Genomic DNA, 10,414 nt, shown 5'->3' on the forward strand with positions numbered 1-10,414 from the left:
CCAAATAGATTACCTACTTTGGAAAGGAAGAGGAGGGGGAGTTTCTGCAAGATGAGAGGGCAAACAAACCAGTGACGATGATGGGACTGGGGGATGGAACTTCCATCTAATAAAGAAGAGGTTAGCTAAAGCAACTCAAGTTGTTCTACTTCGATGGTGTTAGGGGTGTGGAAGGAGCCATCACAAATTAAACAGAGCTGTGCCTGGCCAGTGCTTGAATGAGAAAACAGTGGAACAGCACCAACTTTCAGCTAAGACTTAAAGCCAAAGTCCTGACCGCTTATAGCAAATAGGGTGTGTCTACACTGCAAGATTCTTTTGGTGGCATGTACTGTGCATAAACACATAGCCCCCCAGCACAGGTATACACAGCAACTGCAGCATAGACAGTAAAGCATGGATTAAGCTAGTAAAGGCATACCTGAAGGGTATGGCTACATACCCGCAGTACATACTCTACACTTTCTCTACTGGCCAAGCAGTGCCTCCCACCTGCACTGTTATTTTTAGCAGTATGGTGTCCTGCTGCCTTCTACTACTGGAGCCTTTCACCTCCTCAGGAAGAGACTCCGGTAACAGGGCAATTCCAGCAGCAGGGAAAGCTCTAGCAGAGGAGGCAGTGAAGGAAAAGGCTCTGGTTTTCCCTGGCCACTTCCCCCCTGCCAGAGCCTTTCCTTGCTCCAGTGAAAGGCTCTAGCAGCAGGGAGATGCTGTCGCTGAAGCCTTTCCCTGGCACGTGTAGCTATACACTGCAGCGTGAACACCGTGTGCTTTTTACTGTGGTGTTGCCTGTACACTACACCCTGCTGAAAGTAGGGCGTAGTGTAGATGTAGCCTTAGATTACATAACACTTTTAATTCCCAAAGTAAGTGTTACTCCTGGGTATTTAAGCAACCACTGCTTAAATACCACCAAGGCACAGAGAGCCCAGCCCCCAGGACACAGGTGAGAAATACACTGATTCAAATACCACTCCAAGGGGATGGGGCAAGTCCATGTTGAAGAGGATTGGCTGAGCTGTGGGCTGGGGCACCAGGCAACAAACAGCCAGAGGGTGTTACTCTCCCTTGAGTCCCTCTTGTGTTTTTATTTTTTATTTTTTGTAACCTCAAGCAGGACTGATACCTATGTCCAATAGCAAGGATGAAGCCCGGGACATGGATCAAACTCTGCCTCCACAACTGGGAACCTGAAAGAGGCAAGGCCATTATGATCAGTACCACCAAAGCCACCACCTGCAGTGCAAGCTGACATCTCCCAGTGTTATCTCACTCCTGAGTGGCGCTACAAAATCTAGGTGGCTGGCAAGCAGCTCTGTGACATAAATCTTGCATCTAGTCATCCAGGACGATTTGCCCAACCAGGACCTATCCTTTTACACCTGGTTGTGCAAGATAATCTTTGAAAAGACACAGACTAAGGCCATGTCTGCACTACAAAATTATGTCTACCTAACTAGGTTGGCATAAAGCTGCTGCAGTTATTACATCGCTTGTGCAGGTGCACACTACTCCTTGTATCGATGCAGAGTGCAGTGCACCATGGGTAGGTGTATCTTACAGTGCAGCTCACCGCCATCCAGTGCAGGGTGTTTTGGGAAGTTTTGCAGTGCCTCACAGGGCCAAAATGAATCATGCAGGGGTGACTGGGAGCACGGGTTCAACTTCCCATAATGCAGTGTTCTTCATACCATAATTTCATCTGCATCCCATAATATTTCACACCTTTTTTCAAAATCCTCACAAACCTGTATGTCCCTCCCCACTGGCCACCATCTCTGACAGAAGCATGGAGCCTCCTTAGCTCTGCACTATTGTCATGAGTGTTGTGAGCACTTGATCCTGCAGTATTTGCAGAGCTGCCAGAGGGTTTGCGGGAAACATGATGATTCCTTGGAGGCTAGATGGCTGTGGGACATAGAAAGAAACCATTCAAGGTTGTTGGCAGCATCCATAGAACAGCTACAGATGGTGGAGCGACGGTTCTGGGCCCAAGAAACAAGCACTGACTGGTGGGATCGCATTATCAAGCAAGTTTGGGATGACTAACAGTGGTTGCAGAAGTCTTGGATGCGCAAGGCCACATTCCTAGATCTGTATGCCAAGCTCACCAAGCTCACCTCCAGCACAGGGACACTGAAATGAGAGCCACATGGTCAGTTGAGAAGTGAGTGGTGATTGGACTGTGGAAACTTGCAATGCCGATTGTTATAGGTCAGCCAGGAAATCCATCACAGGGGCAGCCAGGGCCATCCTTAGGATTTATGGTGCTCTAGGTGGGATTATTAAACTGGTACCCCTATGCCTCACTTGCTCTTAGCAACACAAACATAAGCTTACAGTACTGGAAAAGTTTCAGAGTAGCAGCCGTGTTAGTCTGTATCCGCAAAAGAACAGGAATGTGTGTGGCACCTTACAGACTAATAAATTTATTAGAGCATAAGCTTTCGTGAGCTACAGCTCACTTCATCGGATGCATAGAATGGAACATGTGTGTGTGTGTATATATACACACATACACACACACACACACACACACACACAGATAAATTGGACATAACCATACAAACTGTGAGAGGCTAATTAGTTAAGATGAGATATTATCAGCAGGAGAAAAAAACTTTTGTAGTGATAATCAGGATGGCCCATTTAGACAATTGACAAGAAGGTGTGAGGATACTTAACTTAAGGAAATAGATTTAATATATGTAATGACCCAGCCACCCCCAGTGTCTGTTCAAACCCAAGTTAATGGTATCTAGTTTGCATATTAACTCAAGCTCAGCAGTTTCTCATTGGAGTCTGTTTTGGAAGCTTTTCTGTTGCAAAAACTTCCAACTTATCTCTCTCTCTCTCTGTGTGTGTGTGAGATCTTACTATATGTTCTATTCCATGCATCCGATGAAGTGAGCTGTAGCTCACGAAAGCTTATGCTCTAATAAATTTGTTACTCTCTAAAGTGCCACAAGTACTCCTTTCCTGAGTACTGGAAAACTTGCCACATGTACTTTATTAAAAACAGTTTAACGTAATCAACCACACTGTAATGCTGATGGACTAGCACTAAAGAAGTCGCGCTATAGAAAAAATTCTGATTTATTGACAGAATGCTGCAAATAATATATTTTTTTAAATTTGTCAACATTTTATTGGAAATATCTATGAAGAGTATTGAAACAAGGATTTGTTTTTAATTAAAAGCGATCTTTCTGGCTTTTTGGCTGCAAAATCAGTAATAATGTCATCATATGACAAAGACAAAGTGATGTCTTCTTCGATTGCAAGAATACCAAGACCAGTGAATCGTTCCTGACTCATTGTAGAACGGAGATAATTTTTAATGAGCTTTAGTTTTGAGAAACTCCATTCTCCTGATGCTACTGTTACAGGAATTGTCAGGAGAATACGAGTGGCAATGTACACATTAGGATACATGTCAACAAGTTTGCTGATATGAATAAACTGTACAATGTCCATCACTGATTTTGCATGTGGCAACATTGATGCAAAGGTACTCAATTCTTTGTACAGTTCAAGTCCATTTAAATCAAAACTATCACCGTGCTTCAGGAGGCTCTCTAGGTTCTTGCACTTTGTCATTTGCTGCTCTTGTTTTCCTATTTTGTTGAATTTAGTTATGTCATACAAAAATCCAAACTGTTCATGGTGTGCTCGTAAGGTATTAATCCTTTCATCAACTGCAGATAGTGCGTTATCCATGACAACATTAAAAAATTCAACCTCAAATTTCCTTTCTGGATCCTCTATGGGCTCATCTGCGCCTTCATATTCCGCTTGCCGTTTTTTCCTTCAAACTCGTTTCACGTTCGGACATGGAAATTTTGGTTCTACATCGAGTGCCTGTGCAAGCTCTCTTGGTGTAACCTGTGCTTCTTTGAATCCATTTTCTCTGTATTAAAAAGTCTCGTGTGTTGTTTAGTAAGGTAAGTGCTGCATCACTGGACTCTGCATTATTTTGCTTACAATTGAGATTTTAACAAGAATGTCATACCAGATTACGACAGATGTTAGAAACTTGAAGCTGGATATTTCAGAGGCCAATGACTGTGCTTCACTTTTAGCTTTTGGATCTCTGGCTTCTTCCGAAATAGCAATCAGTGCTTTGTAAACTTCCTCAAATTGATATCTCAATGTTTTTCCACTTTCTACTCCGCTTTCCCAGCGGTAATACCATTGACATGTGCTTTGAATATTTGCCATTGTTGAGTGGAAGCTGAAAAGAGCACGTAAATGCGTTGCAGCAAACCAAAAAAAGAAATAGCTTCTACAGAACACTTGGCCATATCACACAAATCAAATTGAGGCTGTAGCATGCACACAGAACAAAAAAGGCTCGTGGATTTTCTGCCAGCAATCTAGCTTGCACGCCAGAAATGCATCCTCTCATATTGGCACCATTATCATAGCCTTGTCCTCTAATGTTCATTATGGACAATCCCATTCGTTTTCGTTCATCAAGGAGAGCTTGAAGAAGTCGAAAACCTGTAGTGTCCTCTACTTCTAAAAATGTGATAAATGATTCCTTAACTGTAATCTGTGCTGAATCACTAATGTTGACAAATCTCACTACTAATGACATCTGTTCTTGATGACTTATTTCCGGAGTGCAATCTAGAATTACGGCAAAATATTTTGCCAAAGTAACCAATGAAACAATTTTGTCTCTCAGTTTATCACTCATTAGCATGATCAATTCATTTTGAATTCTTGGTCCTAAATAGTGGTCAAGTATTTCATTTTCAGTTACTCTTTGGAGATGTTCATAGAATCATAGAATATCAGGGTTGGAAGGGACCCCAGAAGGTCATCCAGTCCAACCCCCTGCTCGAAGCAGGACCAATTCCCAGTTAAATCATCCCAGCCAGGGCTTTGTCAAGCCTGACCTTAAAAACCTCTAAGGAAGGAGATTCTACCACCTCCCTAGGTAACGCATTCCAGTGTTTCACCACCCTCTTAGTGAAAAAGTTTTTCCTAATATCCAATCTAAACCTCCCCCACTGCAACTTGAGACCATTACTCCTCGTTCTGTCACTCATGTTCACTCATCACTGTGTCAAATTTTCCCAGCAGTAGTACAAGGCCCCAAAAATTGCCATTTTGGGGCTGGAATAATTTCTCAATGCTTCCTCTAAAAGCAAGATTGTTTGTTGATAGATATTCAACAATAGATAATAGACATTCAAGAACACGACACCAATGCAGCTCCTCTGACTCCAGCAATCTTTGATTTTGGGAATCAAGAGTTGTCTGATTTTTTAACCTTACACTCAGCTCACACCATTTGTGCATACTTTCAGTGTGGTGTTGTGCCTTTTCATGTTGCGGTAATATGTGACCAAGATTTTTCCAATCATTAATACCCATGGTTGCTACTATTGCAACTATTGAAAAGCTTGCATGGGAAACAAAATATAGCATCCTTGCATTTAGAGTACACAAGCCCCTGTCTGTTGACAATTTCACCATTAGAAAGTCTTTTGTAGTAATTGTTTTCTGTGAATTTCCTACCTCTAATGTCTTTAGGATATTCAAGACCTTTTATTTTCCCAGGGCCTCTCTCAAGTATAATGGCATGGAATTTGTTGTTTAAAGGTTGCGGTCATGTGCCAATGTCATCTATATCCCATGCTAGTACAGTTTCAATGGTTGTAATTTCTTGTTTTGTTTCTGCATCTCTTTCAAATGACTGTTCTGTGTGTTGTTGCGTTTCTTGAGCTTCGTCTGCATAAAAATTTTCTTCGGCAGTTACTTGATGATCTTGATCAACTTCGTTGTTTTCATGACGTACAAACTTAAATAGAGAACCCTTCTGTGCTTGTACAGCTAATCCTATTTCATCTTTCCGTTTTCTTTTTTGTGACCCGGAAAGTTGTTTTTGATACGACATAACTAATAAGGGTGTTTTTTAAAGAAATAACTGTTTCAATGATCAGATTATCAGAAATATTATTTAAAATAACTAATATAGGATAGTTGTGAGTCTGTGACCTTGAGCTAGTGTGAAGACACCTCACAAGGCGCTCCACCCTGACTGAGACACAGTAGAGTTGGAAACCCATGTCATTTTTACAAAGCCACTTTTTAGTTTTAAATGTATAGTGGGCATCAGTCTTAATGCTAGTTACAACTCTCTATCAACCTTATACTGTAACTAGATCAATGGCATTATCCAGTTTAATAAGCTGGGTTTCCAAACAGTGGCAAAATATAACCCTAGTTTTACTCCTAGGTAAAGCACAAAGTGACCAAAATGAAGTCAGCACAGAATCATCTCATCTCTATTAAGGCAGCACAGAACGGTTACAGGAGTCCTGTTGTGCCTTATTTTTGTTTGGAAAGACATTAGCAATAGCAGCACATTTTGGGCACGGCCAGAAATACATGATAAATCACTGCCTCTAAAGTTCCATCAAAATCTGACATGTTCACAGCTCTCGCATGCTCTGCTGCACAGATTCTTCACAAGGAAGTGTCCCCGGCCTTGTCAACTCATATTAACTGAGTATTTACTTTATGAAAGTTGGACAAAACACTGTGAAAACGTAAGACATTGGCTGCCCAACCTCTGGGCTGTCAAAAGCCATACTGACTCACTGGGGAAAAGGAGCAAGAGAATCTTAGTACAACATATGGTCACTCTATACACTAGTAAGGAGATGCGCATATTACAGTTGTTGGAGGGCTCTATTTAGCAGTAACAGGGCTATTGGAAAGCCAGTCAGCATTTTTTGTTTCTCTGATGAAAACTGGCCCGCTCCCTGCCCCAAACAATTGTCAACAACTTAATTTTCTGGTTTTGGCTAAGATATTGATTTAAAAAAAAATATTGAAATTGGATTCAGGATTGTTAGCAAGCATATTTGGCACACAAAGTTGTTAAATGACAATCTAAATGGCAACACAGTACTGCCTTCATGCTTGGCTCACTCACGCCCCAGGCTGCTGCTCCAACAGCTGCAGCAGAGGAGGAGATAGGTGGAAAACTGCAGGACCCCAAAATCTACCTCTTGGGGTGCAGAGTGGCAACAGCAGCAGCAAACCCTCAGGTCCGATCACACACCAATGGGCACCACTGCCAGACTAATGGACCAGGGTGAAGTTAGCACAGCATCTGATCTCAGGGACGGGGCACCTACGGAGCCACAGCAGCTCATCCTGCCCTGCGCAGCTCCCCTGCAGATGAGAAGGATCGCTGCCAGCCTGGGGGAGAGACGTGTTCCCCAGCTGGGGTGACCAGATGTCCTGATTTTATAGGGCCAGTCCTGATATTTAGGGCTTTGTCTTATATAGGCACCAATTACCCCCACCTAGGGTGACCAGACAGCAAGTGTGAAAAATCAGGACAGGGGATGGAGGGTAATAGAAGCCTATATAAGAAAGAGACCCAAAAATTTGGACTGTCCCTATAAAAGTGAGACATCTGGTCACCCTACCCCAACCCCCGTTCTGAGTTTTCACACATGCTATCTGGCCCAGCCAGCTGCATGTGACCCTTCCAATCCTGGCTGGCTGCCGAGGAAGTGAGTTACTTTCACTTTCATTCCTCAGCACGTAGCCAGTCAGCCCCCCCCTTCCCCTCACCCAACCCAGACTACCAGAGGGGAGGTGGGGAGAGGTGCTCCGTGGGGAGAAGAATGGACCTTATGGGGGTGGGGGCAACAAAGGATACTGCAGCCGCTGAGCCTGCCTCACCTCACGCAGGGGGAGAGAGTCACACTCACAGGTGAGTTCCTCCTTCCCCCACCCCTCCCCTCTCCTCTTCCCAGAGACCCCAGCAGCCAATCTCCTCCCTCAGACTGTGCTGCATTCGGTTCTCTCTAGGACCCAGCATCCCTGCTCTTACATGCTCCACTGCTTCCCATCTGTCCGGACTCCCAGCAGAGTGGTGCCCTACACGACTGCCTATTCTGCCTATGGCTAAGGACGGCCCTGGGGGGCAGCTGTCATGCAAGTGTGCAGGGCCATTAATTGCCTCCTCCTACACAGGACTGCGACTCTGGGAAATGTGCAGGACATAAGTGAATGGTTTTGCAGCAATGGGCTTCCTGAACTGTGGCACACAATAGATGGCACACATCTCTATTTTAGCACCAAACCACAGAGCACATCGAGGGAGAAGGCTATTTTTCTATGGTAATGCAAGCACTGGTGGATCACCATAAATGCTTTCCTGACATCACTGGGGGCTGGTCAGGGAACGTGCATGATGCACACATCTTTAAGAACACAAGACTGTTCAGAAAGCTAAATCAGGGACTTTCTTTTCCAGCTGGTGGATTATCATCAGGAATGTTGAAATGCTAACAGTGATCCTGGGAGACCCAGTCTACCCCTTGCTCCCATGGCTCATAAGGCTGTACACCAGGTACCTCAACAGCACCAAGGACCGTTTGAATCACAGGTTCAGTAGGTACAGAAAAATAGTTGAATGTGCCTTTGGTTGTCTGAAGGGTCAATGGCATTGTCTATTTACGAGACCGGACCTCAATGAAAAAAAATGCCAAAGATTGTTGCTGCCAGCTGTGTGCTGCATAATATCTGTGAAGCGAAGGGGGAAAAGTTTCCACTAGGTTGGAGGTGGAGTGAACGGCTGCCCGCTGAATGTGAATAGCCAGATACAAGGGCTATAAGAAGTGCTCAACACGGAGCTATATGGCTCAGGGAGGCTCTGAAAGACCATTTTAATAGGGTTCATAGTAGTGTGCTCGAGCTGGCCTTGGTCTTTTGCAGCCCAGTATGAATCTTGTAGCAAGTGTTGTGTGTGTAGTAATATAACTTTGTTAATGCACCTTTTAATACTGTCTGAGAATGATATTGTGCGTTCTGGAATAAAATGAAGTAACAGGAAATTGGGGAGTGTCAGATGTGCTCAGCACCAGCCAGCATATGTTGTGAACGAATAAAGATGAATTATGTTTCAAAAAATAGAATTTTATTCTGTAATGTGAACCAGGCAAATGATTAAACATTTAGAACTTTATAAAACTTGATAAATTAAGGGAACACAACTTACAAAGGGGAAAGAACTGCCATTTTATATTTTAGGTGGGCACACACCAACCATGTCTTTCACAGATCCGTGTATGTGCAGCTGTGATGGTCTTTAATGTCCCCCGGATTGGATTGGTAGGGGCAGTGCAGTGGTCCCTGATGCCATGTGGAATGTTGAGAGGTGGTGTAAGGAGGTCCCAACATTGAGTTGTCTACTGGCTGCAGAGGGAGGTAAGCCTGGGATTCTTGGACCTACAGCTCTATCAGAGTCTGTAGGATCTTGGTTTGCTGCCTGAGAAGCACCATTATGCTCTGGTGCATCTCCCTCTCCTCTCCACTCCTTCCTTCCCCATGATGTCTGCAAGAGTCATCCTCCAGGCCCTGTTCTCATTCTCATTCTATGTAAGCACAGGCTTACAACATGTCCTAGAACACATGATCCTGAGTCCTCTTCTTTCTCCTTATCTGGCTCAGGCTTTCTGTGGGTGTGGAGGGGTAGACCCTAAAGGCCACAACACACAGGAGTACCACTGTCAGTATATTCACAACAGAAATCAAACTTTAGGATACTGGACTCACACCTCTTGATCCCCAAAAGTTGTGAGCACTGCATTCTCACTTCTCCTTGGGATGATACAGTCCTGTGCCAGTCACAGCACCAGCCATGGCGAGTATGGCCCTTGGGCTGGGGAGATGGTTGGGGAATTGAAGGAGGATAGCTCAGTTAATATAGTTGTATAGAGCAATGGAAGTGAATAGTGGCACTGTTTTCCACCGGCAGGGGTGATATTAGCTAGTAACTCACTTCTGAGGGTAACAGCTGCTGCTGGCATCCCGATGCCACCTGGGCCGGTATGCTGCTAGCCTATGTACTACAATGGTGCCTGTTGAAGTAATCACTGAGTGGCATGGAAGAGTGTTCTACTGCAGCAGAAGAAATAAGGCAGCCCTCCCCAGAAACCTTTGGCAGAGGATTGCAGAGTACCTTCATCACAGTTTCATCACTATCTCTATGGAGAATTCACAGGACATCCTGGAGAACATAAAACAAACCGCTCTGCATGGCCCCCTCTGTCTAACTCTAGAGGGGGATGAGAAGCAGATACCACCACCACGTCTCTTGGTTGTTTCACTACCTCTTCTAGCATAAATAAAAGAGTAAATCAACACGTGTCCTGCTAGTTTGGGGGGTTCCATCTCTGTAATTTCAAAGCAAACGGCATACTTACCCTGCATCAGGCTTGCTCTTGTGTGACTGTCAGAACTGCCTGGACTGCGATGGGGTCAAAAAATACCCTGGCTCACTGTGCAGCTGGATCCTCTGGTCGTCTGTCCCCCATACTCCTCCTTGCTGTTCATGGCAGGGTCCTGTGACTCGGGCTCCTCCAAAGTATCCACAGGG

This window comes from Lepidochelys kempii, chromosome 1 (assembly GCF_965140285.1).
Source record: "Lepidochelys kempii isolate rLepKem1 chromosome 1, rLepKem1.hap1, whole genome shotgun sequence".
Taxonomy (NCBI): Eukaryota; Metazoa; Chordata; order Testudines; family Cheloniidae; genus Lepidochelys; species Lepidochelys kempii.